Source organism: Micromys minutus (genome assembly GCF_963924665.1).
Source record: "Micromys minutus genome assembly, chromosome: 3".
Classification (NCBI taxonomy): domain Eukaryota; kingdom Metazoa; phylum Chordata; class Mammalia; order Rodentia; family Muridae; genus Micromys; species Micromys minutus.
The window spans coordinates 46828268-46848380 of NC_137972.1; positions in this window are offsets into that span (position 1 = coordinate 46828268).

Sequence of the window (20113 nt, forward strand, 5' to 3'; positions counted from 1 at the left end):
TGCAGAGCCCTCTCCAACCCCTTTCAAGGGAGAATCTTAAAACCCCAGGGAGACAAGAAGAAAAGGATTTCTGCTCACTTTGCTGGGTTCTGCCAAAACTCAGAACCGGGCTTGAATATTCATTGTTGTGTACTACATGTTAGATGGATGAGTCCTGTTCGCTCAGGCGAAAGTGAAACTTCCCAGCCAGGGGAGAGAGGGGGCAGACCACACCTTACCCATCCCTGCTACCCTTGGCTATTTCTCAGGCTCTTTGAGGCAGAATGAATTTTCCAACGCCCGATTCCAACTTTATTTAGTTATTTCCACAGACAGAAATCTGCAAGAGCAAAACCCCTGTGAGTCTACAAAACACACAGCTCTGCAGATGCCCCAGGACTCTTGGCAAAAGGGTCACACTAATCTTCCTGTTTATTGACAGGTGATAATTGTACATTTCTATGGGCTGCACTGAGAAAATTTGATATACACAATAAGCAATGATCAAATGTGGGCAATTAGCACTTTCCTCTTCTTAAACATTTATCATCTCTTCCTTGGGAAGCGTCTGACTTTTCTAGTCCTTTGTGAAATTCGTAATAAATGTTGCAAGCTACAGTTACACTAGTGGGCTCAGAGGCCCTGGACAGCCAAGTGGTCATGAGAGTACCACTATTAAGACGAGTGGCCATTTAATGTGCTCAATTAACTGCTGAGCTGGGAGGAGTCATTGCCTTTTCCACTTTAGATAACATGTTCTAGGAACTCCTGAGGATTGTCAACCCTCTGCCTTTTATTATTTTTGGAGAAGCCGAGAGTCTCCAGAAAGTGCACGACGAACCAGCTAAGGCATTTTCTGTTTTGCCTGGTAGAGCTCACATTCCATTTAGGTTGCTTTGCCTTTCTGTGTCCTCGGGTCAATCCCCAGATGGGAACAGATTTGACTGAAACACACACCTTGGCTTGTTGTGATTAACACGGAGGACGTATTGCAAAGAACAAAGGAGAAGCTTGAAAGTTGAGACACTGACCTTGTTTCAAAAGGACCTATAGAAGGAGCTGCTCTGCATGCTGTCTGGAGGCAGGGGCTCGTAAACTTCACCGTATATATTGCAGTCATCTGGACATGCCGGGGAGAAGGGAATGATTATACAAAGTGTACATGCCTTGGTCTCCTTTCTGAAGACCTGAATTCAGACAGGCAGAGAGAGAGAGAGAGAGAGAGAGAGAGAGAGAGAGAGAGAGAGAGAGAGAGAGAGAGAGAGACAGAGACAGAGACAGAGACAGAGACAGAGTCACAGAGACACAGATTTTTTAGTTAGGACCCCCAAGAAGCTTCCATGAGAGTGATAGCCTGGTTCATATGGACTTGAGTTGTTAATTACAAACCAAACCTCAACAATACATTTCTTTATGGACAGACCAGAGGAGAAAGTCTCCTAAAGGAACTTTATTTATTTCTGGTACTGGGGTGTGGAACCAGGGTCCTGCACATCCTCTACCACTGGGCTATGCCCCCAGCCCCTATACAGTGTTCATATACTCTCCCTAAAACATTGTCTACACACATAGAAACATGGTTGATGTATCACCCTTCCCCCATGGAGGTTTAACATGGTATATGGTCAGGTGTGAAGGAAAACCTTGACTGGGCCCTCCATGATTTAGGTATAACACTCATTCTCCACTGTAAGGACTGGGGAAGCATTTTCCTCCTCCCCCTGACGAGAGCCCCTGTTCCAGATGGCAGAAAGGCACGGGCGCTATTTCCGTGTGCTGCGGTCTGGCTTCACTTCCTTTTGGTAAAGGCCCAGGTTTTTCTGGGCGCTGCATGTAGGGACCACACTGGGCTATGTGTGTTGCTCCCATACACTGTCCATCCAGACGTTCCCTAGACGACTCTAGACTTTGCAGTTTAGGGATATGAGCTCAACATTTGCCCAAATAAATGTGCTCCCATCACGTGCCAGATGGAACGAAGAATGCGGGTGCAAACATTTCTCTCCTCCCCACTCTTTTTTCTTTCTTTCTTTCTTTCTTTCTTTCTTTCTTTCTTTCTTTTTTTGGATGCGTCTCTCCCATCTCTGTATATGTGCAGTCTGTTTTGACTTCTTTCTGAGAAAAGAAGAGGTTTTCCCATGTGTTTTGTTTAGGGTCAATATCAAGGCCCACAGTGGTGTGCTTCAATGGTGCAGACTAAGCACATGTGAGTAACGGTCACTTGCCGGTGAACACAAGCCTCGGGTTTAGGAGTAAAGTCTGGGGACAGAGGTGATGCTGTCCTCCTTCGCTCCCTTCTCATCCTCCCCTTCCCCTCTTCTTCCATTTTAACTGAATTCACCTGGGGAGAATTCAAAAGCCTGTGGCCACCTGTCCAAATGGGAAATTTGGTCTCTCTTTAGAGTGGCTGGGACAAGGAATGCCTTGGCTCTCCTTGAGGGAGGGTGATATTTATCCACCATAATATACGCTGGGGGGGGGGGAATCCCCCCCGAATTACTAACTTCCAAATACCATCTTCAAAAACAGTATTCAGCATGTTACTACCCAGTGGTTGGAGGGTTTTGTGATGGTGGCTTTAAGCTTGAACGGAGGCTCCCCCGTCGGCAGTGTTTCCTCTCTGAAGAAAGCATCGAGCTTGGAGCGCAGGGTTTGCGCGCTCTCAGTGTTACTGCAAAATCAGCCCCATGAGAATTTTAAGTCGCCTCAAATTGCTTTTTAGCACAGTCTACGGAAGCAAAAGATCTAAGTCTACTACGTAAAAAGCCAGCTTTGTACTGGCAAAGCCTCGCTACAGGAACTGTTTCAAAAGGCAGACTATAACAATGCGAGGGGGAAGTATTGTTACTTATTGAATGCGTGGAACAGGCTGTCATTGCAAATAGGGCTGTAGGAACAGTTTAAGGTCACATGAAGTGCCAGACCTTTGGTGTGGCAGACGTCCTGCTATATGGGTGGTAATGTTTATACACATACGTCATGGCTGGAGGGCTTGTTTATACACACGTGTAGGCCCAGGCTCTATCTTCAGTAAAAGTTCACTGATCCATTGCAAGTTGACTCAAGATAATATCTACTAAAGTTCTCCAGATGGCCAGAATCCTTACATTTCTAATGAGAAATATAAGACAATAAAACATATAAAAAGAAATCTAGAATTAGAGTCATAAAAGCCTTGTATATTGAGAATTAAAATAAGCAGATCTAGTTACGTGCTAAATATACTCTGTCTACTCAGTGTTGTTACAAAACACAGAGAGGTTGGACTAAAAGCCCCACCATAAAAGGAAGGTGGCATTCTAAGTGATGAGATTTAGGACTTACTTGACACCATTGAACTGGACAGTGTCCGAATCTGCTCCTCCTACAGCTTCTGAACCCTGCTGGACATTCTCTGAGTTTATTTGTCTGTGTCTTGGTGGTGTTCTAAACCTAAACATGTTCAATGAGTACTTGATGTCATAACATTGATGTAGTTGTGTATTTTTTAACTTCCACACAAGGACATCATTCAGTTTCATCTACTGGCCAAGAAGACAACAGTTCATAATCAAATAATTCTATCAAATAAAACGAAACATGTGGACTGGTTTAAAATTGATCGGTGGTGAGACTTTCAATCCTGGAATCTATTCAAAAGTGGTCTCATAGAAGCCACCTGGCATGTTGCCCTGAGTTCTAATGCTGCCTGGTTTACATGGAATGACCTGTGGGTTGGCCATCCCAGAGTATTATAAACAACCTACTCTCCCCAAATGTAACAAAGAGCTAAGATTGTACATGCGGGGAAGACATTTGAGAAATGATAAACAACCCTGAGGATTGGAGTATTTATTCCAGGCTGCTTATGATGACATATTTTTATAACACTTGTCTGGGTGCCAGGAAATGGCAGGATGGAAAATCACATTCCCCAAATAAGTGTGGGGTGTGTCACCCCGAATGGCTTCCATCTCCAGAAGACTCTATTGATAGCTGAGACAGAGCTTAAAGGTGCAAGAGAGATTTAATCCTCCTCAAAATGTCTTTGAAGAACCTTATGCTCAAAGAAAGCTTTTTCCTTTCATTTTTTTCTCTTAAAACAACTGCTCATTTCCAGTGTTACTAATTTGTGATCTTTAGAAAAGTCTAGTGTATTTTCAGACCTTAATGCACCTTCAGTGAGAAACATTTCTACACTCAGTTAATATGCATTCTTTCTGTTAGCCAGGAAGGGCCTTCTGTTAAAAACAAAAATTAAAACAAATGAATATACTTAAAAAAATAAAACAAGCAAAGAAGAAATTTGAATAATTGAAGCTTCAGTTTTAAAGTTTTTCAGTTTGGTAGTTTAGGGGTCAGCCTGGAGGGAAACAAAGAAATAAGAAATGATTCTTATGTATTTTTGTTCTCACACTGGGGCTCAGGCACTACAGGTCATTAGTCACTTCCATTGAAGAGCAACTTGGAGCAGGGGTGGGGCTCGGACCAGAGCCTGCTGGCCTTCTAAGTGCACTGAGTCCATTCCTCTTTGTGATATAACCCAACGTGGAGCTTCAAGTCTGACACAAATCAGAGCTGGCCAGAGAGAGAACCATGAGCACTCTCAGCTCAAGTAATTAAATTTACACGTGCAAGTTATGAGCTGCCACAGAGACTATGGAAAAACTGGGGCTTAGAAAGTAGTTTCCTCTCCTTTGAAAAGTCAGAGCTCTCGCGGATGGCATGTGGACCTTTGAGCCTAGCTTCACACTGGCAAAGCAAGGCTCTATTATCAGTGACAAAAGAAACCAGAGGATTTGCAATTATGACTTTGTTCAGCTAAGGATTGCAAAGTTCACACAAGTTACAATGAGTCCATCCCAAATCTCACATACACTGATAGTATTAGTAGATAAAGCGAGATTTGTGAGAGGTGTGGACCAGCTCTGGGGACCATAGCAGAAAAATTTCATCTCAGTGACCAAATCTCAACCCACAGTTTCCAAACGTCATGGACAACTATTCCTGTGGGGTGAAGTCTATTTCTTTAAGAGTATCTTAGAACCTTCATGAAGTCATAGAGCAGAAGGCCAATTTTGTTTTCTCTGATTGCCCAACAGTGAGCCTCTGGTAAAGGTGTGTGGCATTCCAGGATCCAAGCAAACCATGCCTGACAGTTGTAGGAGCTAGTCTTATGGGTGACTTCAGAAAGCTCTGCACTTCTGACAATCTAGAGTCACCAATGTCAATCATTACTACATAGTCTAGGCTGGCCTCAAACTCAAGATCCACTTGTTGCAGGTCCCCCATTGTATAGTATATATACATATATAAAGCATATATAAATGTGTGTGTGTTTATAAACATGTATACTCATTATATATATGTATATACATATATATATATATATATATTTCTTCAATAACCACATATTACCTTTAAGAGGTTCTATAACACAAGATGGATCCAGCATCATGGAAATTTATAAGGCTTAAAATTAGTATAAAATCATTTATGGGAGCTTTGAGTTCCAGAGATAATTAGTAAAATTTGGTTATATCGAGATATGAAATAATTCCATAGCAGTTAGCTTCATAAAATGCTTCTGTTGAAGATTGGGAAAAGATCTTTACCAACCCCACAACTGATAGAGGCCTAAAATCCAAGGTATACAAAGAACTCAAGAAATTAGACACCAGGGAATCAAACTATCCTATTAAAAAATGGGGTACAGAGCTAAACAAAAAGTTCTCAATTGAGGAATATCGAATGGCTGAGAAGCATATAAGGAAGTGCTCAACATCCTTAGTCATCAGGGAAATGCAAATCAAAACAACCCTGAGATTACACCTCACACCAGTCAGAATGGCTAAGATCAAAAATTCAGATGACAGCAGATGCTGGTGAGGATGTGGAGAAAGAGGAACATTTCTCCACTGTTGGTGGGGTTGTAAACTGGTACAACCACTCTGGAAATCAGTCTGGTGATTCCTCAGAAAATTGGACATAGTACTACCTGAAGACCCAGTTATTCCACTTCTGGGCATATACCCCAGAGAAGCTCCAACATACAACAAAGACACATGGACCACAATGTTCATAGCAGCTCTATTTATAATAGCCAGAAGCTGGAAAGATCCCAGATGTCCTTCAGTAGATGAATGGATACAAAAACTGTGGTATATTTACACAATGGAGTACTACTCAGCTATCAGAAACAATGGCTTAACGAAATTCTTAAGAAAATGGATGCATCTAGAGAATATCATCCTGAGTGAGATAACTCAGTCACAAAAGAACAGACATAATGTGCAGTCACTGATAGTTGGATACTAACCCCAGAAAGCTCTGAACACCCCAGAAACAACTCACAGACTATATGAAGTTCAAGGAAAACAAAAGCTAAAAAAAAAAAAAAAAAAAAAAAAGATGAAAAATTGTTATGCTTAATCTTTACACACCAAGGAAACTTTGACTATTTCTAGGTTACATCTTGTTTTACATGTACTTTATGCTCATTGTAACTTGTGAGATTTTAATGCACACTATCAAACCTTTAAAAAAAAATCAAGTACTGACAAAAATGTGTTCATATACTTTTATGCAAAAATGCTTTTAAAATCTGTACATTTGATTTGTTTTTTAAAATAAAGTTGTTCAATTAAAAATTGTTAATACAGAACGCAAAGGCATATACAAGTCTTGAAAATGTAAACTAGGGAGAGAGATCGCATCTATACATGAAAATATTAACGAAGTAGCATTAAAATAAAACTAAATAATAGAAAATCAAAAAAACAATGCTTCCGTTGGGATGAGGATGAAACACATATATAAGGGTTGGGGAGATGGCCCAGACTACAAGGTGCCTGCTGCGCAATCATGAGGACCTGCATCGTTATCCCCAGAGCCCATGTAAAAGCTGGACATAAAGGCATGCACTTGTTGGGTTTGGGGTTTTGTTTGTTTGTCGTTTAGATGTGGTTTTGCTATGTGGCCCTGGCTGGCCTGGAAATCACCTTGTACCAAAGGGTGACCTTGGACTTACTTTCCTGCTTCTTGAGTTCTGGGATTAATGGCATGCATTTGTAAATTCAGTCTAGGGGGAAGCACAGGCAGGTGGATCTCTAAAGTCATCGTCCAGATAGCCTAGCCAAATGGATGAGCTTCAGGTTTAGAGAGAGATTATACCTCAACAAATAAGCTGGTAAGTGATGGAGGGAGAATTCTGGTCTTCACACATATGCACACACATGCATATGCATTCATATATACATATGTGCACATACATACATACAAAGATTAAAACACACTCATAAATGTTATGAAATGAAAAATGTGTAGTTTTGTGATTTTATGTAGAAGCTACATGCCCTTTATTTGAAACTAGAATAAATTGTGAAATACTAAAATAAATAGTAAAAAAAAATGTGTTAATGACAAAAACTCTGCATGTGCGTTCACACATATATATGTGATTGGTGCTCCAACTGGGTTTTATATATGGTAGGAAAGTACTGTACCACTGAACTATACCCTATAGCATACAGTTTTTAATGCCTTTGACTTACAAGATGAAATAGCAAATAAACTACATCACTGCAGAGTGGAGAGAGAGAACGTGGGAACTGGGGCATATGTAGAAGGGGAAGCATGTGAGTATGAAAGATCTCGGAATAAAGACTTCTGTATTTTAATACCAATCACACATGTTCTCTTACCTTATGAGAAAAGGGCAGCATTGTATTTAGCATTGAGCCCTACAAATTTTGTACCTGGCTCTAGGGCTCTTAGGGGAAAGGAGGAGCCATAGGAGTTATTCCAATAGAGATGGTTTAATGTGGAAAGTAGGATTAGCAGAGGCCAATGGGCTAAGGAGACAAAGGAAAACATGGAGGAAAGGGTCAGTGCAGACAAGAGCTACATCTCCAATGCTGGTGAAGTCAGAACACGATGAGGTGATGATTCGGGCAACATTCAACATCTCTTAGCAGGAGCCTTGTAGAGCTATGGTGAGGTTGTTGCAGAAGGTGATTGACAGCTGCTGCTGGGACCTTAAGAACTCCTAGGGGCAAAGCCATCGTACACAGCCAGGCCTCAGATCTTGGAGGATGGGACACCACTTGCTTTGGAAGGTTATTTTGATGGGTGGGTGTAGTGTGGCTGGTTTTAGAAGGGTCAACTCTGCAAGAGTTAACTGCAGAAGCAGTAGTAGTAGCTACATGGGAGAAAAAGTGTGACCTGTCTGCTTCTAGGATTCGCTTCCTTCAGCACCAGTTTGAAGAGGAGATCAATTGCCAAGGGTGAACTGTGGCTTGCAGAGCCTGTAGGAGTATGGTGTCTAGGAGCAGTGTGGAGAACAGTGCAACTGAACCATGAGACAGATTTAACCAGCGTAGAACCATGCCGAGAGGCTCTGAGCATTCACACTTTGCTCCAAAACCATGCCTTACCTGAGCCCAAACATTCAACCCAAGAACTTAAGGAGACCCACAGACGCACGTGCACACATACAACTTGCATATGTAGATATGCCAGGTTGAATGGAAGGTTCATCTGGACTCATGGTATCTCTGTTCTTTTCCATGACCACTCCGGCCCACTTTCACTCGGAGCATCCCCAGCTGCGGACATCTCTATGCCTGCACATCTCACGGCAAACTCCTCATGCTATGAGCCTTACTTCAAATATCCTCCATCTGAGACCTCCTGACCTCAAATCTACATCAGCCTAATGCTACTTGTATTATGTTATTTTGGGTCCCCTAAACTGCACGAGAATCCACATGCCTGCAGGCAAGACACTGAGGGGCTCTGCCTCCAGTTGTTGGCTTTGATTGGTAAATAAAGTTGCTGGTAGTCAAGGGCTAGACAGGGCAGACAGATGGGACTTTTAGACCTGGGCAAGAGACAGAGGAAGGAGGAGGTGCAGTCGGACTTGCTGGGAGAAGGAGAGGGGAGATTCCATGCCTGAGAAGGTGCAGGATATAGACCATGGCCACCATGTAGAAACCAGGGAAGAGCGGCCCTCAGAGGGCTGCCCAACTGGATCTAGGGTAGCACGGATGGAATAGATTTAGTAAGTAATGACTTGGGAATATCAGAGGGAGATGGAATAGTCATGTGGAAGTTAGGAAGTGTCCCAGCCATTGGAGCTGTTTAAGGCATATCAAAATATAAAGGCTGCATAAATGTGTCTCTCATTCAGGAACCCAGAATGCTGGGATGGGTAGTGAGGAGTGTGCCACAACTGCCTCCATCAGTCTGAGTATTTAGATGGGTATTTCTACAGTCACTCCCTGAAGTACCCTATCATTCTTTTTCATCTTGGCCATTATCGGCATCTAGAGATGTCTCCAGGCTTGCTAAACATCTTCCTTGTAGCAGAGCATAAAGAGATCTTGCCTACACAGTGCAGCAGTTAAAAGATGACAAGCCCATGATGGGACTCAACTCAAGGCCTTGTGAATATCAGGCTGGCACTGGTGTATCTGCACTACATCTCCCAGACCTAAAAAGTTGTTTGTAATTCCGTTGGTTTTCTCATCAGTGTGCACTCAGTTCACTGTTTCTCATGCTGTTTTTATTTATCCTGGGACTCCAATCTACAGGCCAGGACCTCTGTATTCAGGTAGGTCTTCCACAGACACTTACATGGAGGTTTGTCTCCTGGGTAATTCTAAATGCAGTTAAATTAGACAATGTAGATTAGTCATCACAAAGTGCAAGAAAGAAAAAAAAAGCACTTTCTATCATTAATATTATGTGAACATTCAGGTAAAGGCTAGAAATATGCCTCTTTGCTAAATCATTCATCAATTTTATGACCATAACAACTGACCAACACCTTTAGAAGAATCTAAGGGTAGAGATGTAGGATGGTTCAGTGGTTAAGAGCACTTGTTGCTTTTGCAGAGGATCTGGGTTCAATTTCAGTACCCATATGATGGCTCGCAACCATTTGCAACTGCAGTTCTAAGGAATCCAATCTCTTTTTCTGATTTCCACGGGTACCAGGCATGTGATACAGAGGCATGCATGTAGACAGAACACCCATACATGTAAAATAACTGTGGCTAAAAATATAGTTAAAAACTATTCATACTTGTGATGTTTTTGAAATTTATGCTTGAGAAATGCTCTCCCTCCCTCCCCTCCTCCCCTTCTCTCTCTTTGTGTGTGTGGTGTGTGTATATGTTTGTGTGTGTATGAGTGTGTGTATGTGTACATGTGTGTGTGGTGTATGTGATGTGGTGTGTGTGTATGTTTGTGTGTGAGTGTGTGTGTATGTTTGTGTGTGTATGTGTATGTGTGTGTGATGTGTCTATATGTGTGTATGTGAGTGTGTTTGTGTGAGTGTATATTTGTGTGTGTGAGTGTATGTGTATGTGTGTGTGGTGTGTGTGTATGGTGTGTGTATGTTTGTGTGTGTGAGTGTGTAAGTGTGTGCAAGTGTGAGTGTGTATGTGTATGTGTCTCCTTCTGAGCTTTAAGGTATTGATAACTAAAGAGTCTAAGAGACTAAAAATATTTTCTAACTCACTTGAAGCGCCATTAACTGAATGGGTACAGCACGGTTGTGTAATAAGATAGGATTGGGACACAAAGACACAATAATAATATTACTGTTACAAACACTACAACATGATGCACCTTGACATTATTCTCTTTGAGTGAATGAGTCCAGTCATAGAAGACTATGTGTCATATGGTTTATTTCCAGGACATGTCTAAGATAGGTCAACCTTTAGTGTGACAGTCTGCAATTAATGCTTGCTAAGGCCTGGGTGGTGGTGGTGTGCAGGTGAGAGAATAGGGGGACAATGGCTGGAAAGCATGGGGTTCTCTCTTAAGCTGATGCACTATTCTAAACCCAGAGGTAGTCTTGGCTGCATAATCCTGTGTGTGCTCTGGTAATTGCTCAGCTGAATTGTTTTAATGGGGGAATTTTAAGGTAAGGAAACTGAAAGGTCAATTTAGTGATTATTCAACATAAGTGTTTCCTGGTGTAAGATGGGAGATACAGAATCCATTTCTACTTCCTCCCTTCCTGCAGATTATACAGGACAACCATGGCCTGCAGACTGTATGCAAGTCATCACATGCTGACTTGTTGTTTGAAGGTTGTTTGAAGGTTGTCTGGAGTGAACAGAGAGTTGTGTGAGTGTTGTCTATGGTTTTCATCAAACACCAGAGGTGAGTGATTTCAAAGGGACCTCGTGTCCCACAGGACTGAAAATCTATTCTCCTTCCTTTTACAAGACAATGGGGAGGAAGGGGTTGCTGAAAGATGGTTCACGGGATGAAGGTTCTTGCTACTCAACCTGACAACCTGAGTTTGAACCCTGGACTCACATGGTTGAAAGAAAGAGCTAACTCATACAAACTGTCCTTGAACCTAGGCTATGGTACATGCTAACAAGCATGCATGCAAACACACACACACACACACACACACACACACACACATACACAAGCTATAAAAAAGACAATGTTATCATTGTGCTTGAAGAAACCACAAGCAAATAATTGCTATATTATTGAAAGAGAAAAATACTTTTCATGCTAATATCTCGTAATATATTTCAACTGATGCATCAGAAAAAAACTCTTGGAAAATTTACTGATTAAAATGTCACCTGTTCTAAGTGTTTTTTTTTTTTTTTTTGTTTGTTTGTTTGCTTTTGTCTTAACAGTATTGCCCAAATCACTCCCTTTCATGGACCCGAAGATTCTACTGATAATACAAGTCCCCATCACTGTGTTTATGAGAAAAACTATGTACTAGTTGCAACACAATACCAAGACAACTCTTGTACAGGACAACATTTAGTTGGGGCTGGCTTACAGGTTCAAAGGCTCAGTCAGTTATCCATCATGGAGGGAAGCACATCAGTGACCAGGCAGGCAGGGTGATAGAGGAGCTGAGAGTTCTACATCTTGATCTGAAGGCAAACAGGAGAAGACTGCTATCTTCCAGACAGCTAGGAGAAGGGTCTTAAAACCCACCCCCACAGTGACACACTTTCTCCAACAAGACCACACTTCCTAATAGTGCCACTCCCTGGGCCAAGCATATACAAACCATTCCATCTACCTTTGTTAGGGACCATGTGGTATTCATTCTTTCTACCCACATCATATATTTAACTATCTTATGGCTTCGGCATGGTTGCATGTGCTTCTCTTCTGTGTGTCTCTCTCTTGTGTCCAATCTGAAAGCTAATTACCAGTTCCACATCTCTGTTACATTGTCCTATAAGCCACTATGTTGTTTACAAAGCCTTTAATGTTTTCAGGTGTTTTTCCTAATCAAGTACTTTTACTACCTATACATTATCTCCACTCACTTCCATGAATTTGTGTAGGTGTGTGTCTTTGTGTACTCACACATGCATACATGTGTGTGCATAAGCCAGAAGACAACCCTGGGTGTCATCCTTATTCAAGGTCCACCCTGTTTTTTGAGACAGTGTCTTTTACTGGTCTGGGACTTACATATTTGTTTAGGCTTGCCAGCCAGTAAAATCAGGAATTCACCTGTCTCCACTCTCAACGCTGGGATTCCAAGTGCATGGCACAGTGCTTTTGTTTTTCACATTGGTTCTGGGGATCAAACTCGGGTCCTCGTGTTATAATGCAAGCATTTTACCAACTGAGCTGACTCTCAAAGCTCCCAAGTGTTTTTAAGAGATGGTTCTGAATTGGGTTTTACTCTTCCCAGAGTTCACACAGTATCATATCATTGCATATGATATGTGTGCCACACTCAAACAGGGAAAAAAAAAAAAAGGCTTTTAAAAATGAGTGCCTGAAAAAATGAGTGCCTGAAAAAACTTTTTAGAGAGGCGTTGGCACCTATGTTTGTTCTCCCTGAGAGAAGTTTGTGTGTGTGTGTGTGTGTGTGTGTGTGTGCGTGTTTATCTTAAGAAACAACAGTCACAGGGTTTAGAGGAATCAAACAGAAAGAAACCTGCTAGGAATTAGGTGACTGAGAAGGTCTGTGTACCAGAGGCAATGATCACAACAGGAAGACAAAAGAAGGAAAAAAATGAAAGATTGGACTGAAAACTAAATATTAAAAAAATAACCAAAAACCACAAAAGCTATAAGTCAAACATCTTAGTATATTAATGGTCAGAAGAGAGGCCACTGTTAACAGTATACATAGTTCTAATGTCCCAGGTCCCGAAAACATGATTCCCTAAGGAAGAAAGTAGATTCGTAGTGTAACAAGTATAGGCCAGTTTTGGATGTGTTTCAGACACCTGTTGGCATGCATGTTCATGACTTAACAGCTTCTCCCAGCACACTTCAGAGTGGGGTCAGTTAAAGCATCAAGAATCGGGAGGTGCAAGGTGAAAAGGCTACTGGGCAGATCAAGGATGTGGCATTCTGGGTGGCCGGTGAGACCTGTGGAGTCAGACAGCTGAGTGTCAAAAATTTCCTCCTCATCAGAACAGCTACTGACCGTCACACACCTTTTGGGCAGCTCCTGAGCAGTGGGTGTAACAGTACCGTGGAAGTTCTTGGGCAGACTAAATAAGATACCAGATTCCAAGCTTCCTGCACAGGTCTTGGCACCTAATAAACACTCAATAAATGCTGCCTGTCAGTAAAGAAGACTCTGTCTAACTACCTGATGATATCACCTTTCTTCTGGGTCTGCAGACTCCACTGTGCAAGTCTCCAGAGCCACTTTCCATATAACAGTGGAGAGCTGTGGTGATCTCTATTTTCTCTTGGTGGTTGTTGTCTTAGCTGAGTGCTAAGAAACACCTCATCTACTCAATATGTCCAATCCATTTCCCTGATAAAGAAAAACAAAACAAAACAAAAAAAAGACCCAGAATCTCAAAAGACATCAGTGGCCTGTTCCAAAACAATATATGCTAGAGAATAAAGACACAGCAAAGGATAACGTGCACACCAAGAAAGTAATTTCTGTCACAGTCTGGGTGGCCTTCCAGCAGGCGATGGCAGGGTCCATGGTGGTATTAACTTCATAAGAGTAGATAAGTCAGCAGGGGCTTCTTAGGTACTTGACATAAGTCAACTTAGAAAGTTCTGGAAACACCCGGCTCTAAAGATAATCATCTTAAGAATCAAATGCAACAAAATCATTATATCTGTCAAGATTTATGGACAGATGTATTTATGCTGACACTGGACCACTAATACCTTGAGAGGTCTTGACTTACATAACAGAGAATGTCAAAGTCTATTTTCTCATTCAAAGAATGGGGCATGAAGTAGTGGGCTATGACAAGCTGGAAAAGGGGCAGGGGGTGGTCTGTGGTCCTGATCCATCCATTGCCCACTATAATATATTAAGTGCAACAGGCAGCTCTTCCCATGACTATAATTGTAAAGAGCCACTAAAGAGATGTAATGAAGAATGGACCCTCCCATTGGAGTTACACACACACACACACACACACACACACACACACAGAGAGAGAGAGAGAGAGAGAGAGAGAGAGAGAGACTGATTCTTCAGTCCCCAAGGGATTGCTGAGCTTCTGCAAGGGAAGTAAGGGGGAATCTGATTAGCAACTAAGCATCTGTGTGTGCTGGGGCCACGGTGGCCATGTTTCTCTAAGTCTATTAAAGAGGCTAATTCCTGGCAGTGAATTAAAGTCAGGGCTTGGTTCATACTCAGATACCTGAAAGAAATTTGCTTAGAAAAAGGGTCTGTAAAAAGACAATTAGATTTACGATCTATCAACAGGAATTTGATAAACTCACAACGGCCAAAAGGGAGCGTAGATGACAGTCACAAATGTAACAGGATTCATAGCATTAATAAGAGAAACCTTTGCAGGTACAGTTTTATTCCGACTCTGCTTGTTTCCAGACACTATCCCTGCATCCTTGTAGCAACTCATACTCCTTGTCTTATCCAATCTATAACAATTTGAGCCCTAGATAAAAAGAAAGCATCTTTCTATCAGAGGACAACTCAACATGAACAAAGGATTTGCCAGGAGGAAACAAGAGACTTGAATGCAGGCAGTGAGCTTCTCCATGGGAAGAGATTGGATATTGGGTATTACTTGCAGAGAGGGCGAAGTTGACTCTAGCAAGTATGAGGTCGCTGGGAAGTACCACAGGTAGCTTGGGCAGAAAATACGAGTTTAGCCAGTGTGTGTCCATGCGTGTGAACAAACGCACACACACCTCTTGAATTTAGATGTGACTATGGAAAACATGAGAACGAGAGGGGTTCTGTAGGAGATAGACAACAGCTATGTCAATAGTCACTCAGCCATTCATTGAAACAATAACCAAGGAGGCTAGCTGTGCTCCGGGCCCTGGGAAAAGCAATGGCGATACACCAGTGGGACACCTTAGCTGACTGGCGTGTGCTCTGGAGCTTACATTCCAGCTTCGAGTGCTGAGAGTGAGGAGAGTCAAATACCAAACACAGGCAAGAAAGCAAGCTAAGTGTGGCGTGACAGAACACGGAAAGGACACGCACACTGGGCGAACAGTCACTCAGGGGCCTGGGCTCTCCAGGTAGGAAGCATGAAGGAGTTTTAATGGCAAGACTGGGAGCAAGGTCTGGGGAAAGACAGCGGAAAAAGCAAATGCCCGATTGTGCACACAGGCTGGCTAGCTGAAAGGGCCTGAGGTAGGTAGACAGACACTTGAGCTAGTGGTGGAAAAGACAGTTGTGATGAAGTGGGCAGAGCGGTGAAGATTTAGAGAAATGGTATAAGGAAGAGGCGTGGTATCATCTCATTTAAGGTTCTGATGGCTTTATCAGGGATCAGCTGTGCAAACGTTAGAGTGGGCACAGGAGGGCAGAACAGTGACCATATATAATAGACAGAGTCATTCAAGCGAGCTCATGGCACGTTGGGCCACATGGGCACCATGCAGATGGAGCAGAGGAGATGTAGTTTGGCGTCGAAGCAGACTATAATTCCATAGTCAGGTTCTGTTCAGGTTTAACTTTTTTTTCCTACCATGCACCTAAGATTTATATAGAGATTAATGAAACGGTACCCACACACTACTTTGAATTCCTAGGAGAGAAGCAAGGTATTATTATTATTTTCTTTACTCATATTATGAATTTATTAACTTTTAGCTCAGATATTGAGGTAGGTATTTCACTGACAGCTGGGGTCTCATTTTACTAGCCAGGTGCCCATGTTGAACAAAGGTTATATTATTATTGAAGTTATTATTAGGAAAATATAATAGCTCATGTTGAATACCAATAGCACAACCTAATTTCTTATGATTCTAGCAAGCAGCGGGGGCAGAGGTAGGGGTGTTCAGCAAGTGTGTTTCTGATCCTCAACATCTTCTTTCCTTACCAGCTTTCAGGGGAGGGGGAGTTGGAATTTTGAGTGATTCCAGGCCAGGTCCTTCTGAATGACAACCTTGCCTGGTGGTCAAACTCAAAACTTTCTCCTGAATTCAAAATTAATCTCCTGAGGAACTGAGGGCCAACTTGTTGACATGGCAAAAGAAATAAATCTCAAATTAACTGATCCTTAAGAAGTAATTAAACCCAGGAACTGGAGTTAAAGGAACAGTGGAGTTCTGAAATACACTTATGATTATGTGTATGGAAGCACTGTGCATGAAGTAACACTATACATCAACTGGAAGACTGGATGTGGCTGAAATCAGAGCCAAAATATCACCTAGAGTACTGTACTCCTGTTATAAATGTACCCCTTCCCTAAAACCAGAGCAGATGAGGTATAAACACCATTAACTGTTAGTATGTGTGTGTGTGTGTGTATGTGTGTGTATGTGTGTATATGTATGTATATGTGTGTATATGTGTGTATGTGTGTTTGTGTGTATATGTCTGTGCATATGTGTGTATGTGTGTATGTGTGTGCATATATATGTATGTGTGTATGAACACCATTAACTGTTAGTATGTGTGTGTGTGTATGTGTGAATGTGTGTATGTGTGTGTATGTGTGTATATGTGTGTATGTGTGTATATGTGTGTATGTGTGTATATGTGTGTATATGTGTGTATGTGTGTTTGTGTGTATATGTCGGTGCATCGGTATGTGTGTATGTGTGTGCATATGTATATGTATGTGTGTATGTGTGCGAGTATGTGTGTGCGTATGTGTGTGTGTATGTGTGCATGTGTGTAAATATGTGAGTATGTGTGTTTGTGTATGTGTATGCATATGTGTGTATATGTGTGTATGTATATGTTTGTGTATGTATGTGTGTATGTATGTGTATGTATGTGTGTAGAAGACTAGCTGTGCACACAGACACACACACACACACACACACACACTAACTAGCCCTGGCTTGCTTGAAATTTGCTATGTAGGCCAGGCTGGCCTTAGATTTATAGAAATATGCCTCTTTTTGCCTCTCAAGTTCTGGGATTAAGGCATCTGCTACTCTGCCCAGCTTTGAAAGAAAACAAAATAATGGTGGTGTTGGTGATGGTGGACTGTAACAGGGTCTCACTATGGAGTAACTGCTGCCTTTGTTTTTTAAATATCAGCATTCACAGACAGTATAATATGGTTTCTGTGAGACAAATGTATTCAGAAATCATGGTTAATACTGACATTTGCCAAAGTAAAAGATATCCCATAATACGGGCAAGTCACATGCTTGTGACACAGTCATTGCTGTGTTTATGTGTTTGAGTGGAGTATGTATTATATCTATTTGTACATAGGTATATATGTAATTGTTTGTATGTATTGTGTTTGTTTGTATGTATGTATTGTTTGTATGTAGTATGCATGTTCATATGTATGTATGTATGTATGTATGTATGTATGTGCATGTGGATGCAGGTTCCCAGTCCTTCACAAAAGCAACAAGCACTATTAACCACTGAGTCATCTCTCCAGCCCCGTCTTCCTCTTCGCTCAGATAGCACTCCAGGTTCCCTTTCATCATGGCAAACTTCCATAGCTGCCAACTTACTTTTCATTCTCTCTTTCTCCTTTGCTAATAACACTGATTTTATTTGGGATGATTTTGTGTCTACGTAATAAATGGCAAGCAGTGTGTATTCCCTCGTGGCCTCGACTATGTGCACAGTTCTGGCTGATGAACAGTTGGTGGAAGTCCACTGCAAGGCTTCTTGGGGAGCTACTTTTCCCAGTCTTACAAGACCAAGTTAAAAAACAAAACAATCTCAGTTGATACCTCCTTTTATTTCTTTGCCGCTTCTTTCTTCCAGAAAAAAAGGGTGCCACAGAGAGCAGCCCTGGAAAGAACAGGTGGCCAGCATGCAGGCAAAGCTGAATCACCGAGAAAGGTGCAGCAGCTAGAGCTCGGCTCCTGCCAGCACCGGAGAGCAGCGAGAACAAACCTGGAGTACCTCTTGGCAGTTCTCGAAGCATAGTTTGTAGCTTCAGTTGAGCGAGCTCCCTGCTGCTCTGAAACACACTGGGGGACTTCGCTTCCACATCATCCACAGAGCAATGGTCTCAACTTTACGTGTGCATCTCTCAGGGAGGGGGACAAGGAACGGTTTCTTCCACCCAATGCTCCTTACCGTGTTTAACCTGAGGATGAAGACTCAGGAGACCCCAAAGTGATTTTACATGGTGAAAAGGATGTGAGAAATTTAGATCTGCTCTTACAGGCTGACTTAACCAGAGCCAGCCCCAGTCTTACTGTCCTTGGGTATGTGTGGAGACAGGAACACAGCCATTTACTGTACACCTACCTGAACCCCATCTTTACATAGTAAGACAAGGTCCTCTGTTGGGTTTTCCAGCACAAACACAAAAGAAGAACGAGGCCATGCTCTCTCTATCCCAGCATTGGGGCCTTAGAGACAGAAAGATCTGAGGCAGTTTAGCTAAACTGGTGGAGAACAATTAAGGTAGACATTTAACAAGTGACTTCTGACCTACATTCACATTCCCTCATACCATGTATTATATGTGCTTATCCGTTTCTGCCTTCAAATTCTCCTTTCCAGAAAATTCTACCAATTATGTAATTCCTACATGGCCTGCACCATACCCAGAGCTTTTTCTATTTTAGCCAAGTGGGAAGAATACAAATCAGAACAAGGAAGAGTTAACTCATGGCTGGCCTATCTGCAACCTTCTCAAGGAGAAGGTGTCCAGTGTGTGCCTAGTAAGGAGTGATGACTTTTATATTTCTTACATAATTAAAAACTTTCATGGTGGCTAAACTGTGAATGGTAGGGTAGTGAGGGATGATTAAGTAGGACCATTTTTGGGCACCTTTAAAATTTATTTTATTTTCCATCATATTTTTTATATATTTTGTGTACATGTTCATATGTATGTAGGTGCATGTACTTATTCATGTGTGTGTATGTGGGCCATTGGCCAAATTTTCATGTCATCTACCAAGGTCTGCTTACTTCATTTTCTGAGGCAAGGCCTCACATTGGCCTGGAATTCACAGAGCAAACGAGGCTGGAATTGGAAGACCAGCGAGCGCCAGCGATCTACCCTGGTTCTAAATACTCCAAACACTGAACTTTTTAAAAATGCAAGTTCTGGGGCTTGAACTCAGAATTTTCTCCTTGCTCAGCAAGCATTTTACTGACCGATCTACCTTGGCTGAGCACCCGTTCTTCCTTCCCAGTTAGGCTGTGTGTCCATGAATTTTGTAATCATTATACCTGCTAGCTGCATGACAGAGACACTGGGTACATGGGCTTTGGGTTTTTTTTTTTTTGTTTGTTTGTTTGTTTTGTTTTAAAAACTTAAAAATATTCATCAAGTACAGGCAAAGGGCATGGCAACCTATCACTCTCCAAAGAATCTAGAAGCAACAGCCAAGGCTAAACAAATGAGAAGTGAGCCTCATGCTGTCCAAGTGTGCCATGGGAGTGACAGCTCAGCTTCCACCCCCAATGGCTTTCCCACTGACATCTCGGTGCACTGGTTTTACTGATTTAGGAAGTCATCTGCCATGAAATGCAGCCTGGTGGTGGGAAATGGAGAACTCTTAAGTAAGTGGCATTTTATTGAGAACACAGAGGGTACCATCACTTTCCATTGACCCCCAACTCCTAAAAGGGAGGGCAGGCCACAGAGGCTGTACATCTCTCGTTTTATTTCCAAACAGATTTTATTTTTATTTTGCCCTCTTGGGTTTAGTCTTCTAATAATTGCACTGCATAAGAGAGACAAGAAAACACATAGCTCTTTACGGAGTGTGAGTAAGG